Source organism: Mandrillus leucophaeus, unplaced genomic scaffold (assembly GCF_000951045.1).
Source record: "Mandrillus leucophaeus isolate KB7577 unplaced genomic scaffold, Mleu.le_1.0 Scaffold1301, whole genome shotgun sequence".
NCBI lineage: Eukaryota > Metazoa > Chordata > Mammalia > Primates > Cercopithecidae > Mandrillus > Mandrillus leucophaeus.
Window position 1 is genome coordinate 233125 of NW_012101257.1, and position 1278 is coordinate 234402.

At 35.9% G+C, this 1278-nt stretch overlaps 1 protein-coding gene across 1 annotated transcript in view; it reads left to right on the top strand.

Annotated features, from left to right (window-relative positions):
- The window catches only part of SLC16A14 (solute carrier family 16, member 14), a 41120-nt gene that overhangs the window by 27392 nt on the left and 12450 nt on the right, over window positions 1-1278 (top strand). The gene's annotated exons all lie outside the window — the stretch shown is intronic.

A 1278-nucleotide genomic window follows, 5' to 3' on the forward strand; every position in this document is an offset into this window, starting at 1 on the left:
GTAGAGACTAAGAAGCAAATCTAGAGTACAGTTAGGTTGTCATTCCCCCGTGAAGAGGTTAATATTGGCTGCCAGGTACCACAATCTGCATATCTATTATGCAAAATATATTCCCAGCCACAATTTCCTTTATCAACAGGTAGTGTGATTCACACAGATGAGTAATTACTTGTACAATTGCATTTTAAATAAACTGAATCTCCAGCTTGACATTCTTTTTGAGTACAGAGCTACAATGAATGTGTTAGCATAAGAGTTAAAAGTTAGCTTGGAATTCTGGCTTTTCTTTTTTCATTGCTATTATCTGTGTGACTTTGGGCAAGTTATTTAACCTACTTACACCTCAGTTTCCTTTTCTGCAAAATGGGTATAATGAAGAGCTTAGTTTACATGGTTGTTGAAACCGCTAAATGACATAATTTGTATAAAGCACTAAGCAAAGTGCTCAGTAAATGTTAGCTAATAGGTAAATGTGGTTTTATATATATATACACACACACACATATATAAAAAACAGATAAGCTTAAGTATGTATCTTTTGATAGGAGGAGAAAGTGAACATAATAACCTACTGTCCATATAAATCCCAAGTTGCTTCTTGTAATATATATCTATACACATACACACATAAAGCACTTCTGTATCCTCTGAAGCATAATTTAAAAACCATTGATTGAAGGACCTGATAACAGTTCTTTTTTTCCCTCATTATACATAATACATTTTTAATATTTCTATTTTAGTCATAATTGACGATGGTAAATATTCGTGGAGTCAAATGTGATGTTCTGATACATGTATATATTGTAGAATGATTGACTAAGGCTAATTGACATATCCATCACCTCACATACTTGTGATGAGAACATTTAAAATCTACATTTAGCAATTTGAAAAATATACAATATATTATTACTAAGTACAGTCACCATATTGTGCAATAGATCACTAGAACATATTCCTCTGGTGAAAACGGTTCTTTAAAAATATCAGATGTTGGCCAAGAGCAGTGGCTCACACGTGTAATCCCAGCACGTTGAGAGTCCAAAACAGGTGAATCGCATGAGCCAAGGAGTTTGAGACCAGCTTAGGCAACATGGTGAAACCACGTGTCTACAAAAAATACAAAAATTAGCCACACGCGGTGATAGTCCCAGCTACTTGGGAGACTGAGGTGGGAGGATCATCTGAGCCTGCGGAGTTGGAGGATGCAATGAGCTGTGGTTGCACCACTGCATTCCAGCCTGGGCAACAGAGTGAATCCCTGTCTCAAAAAAA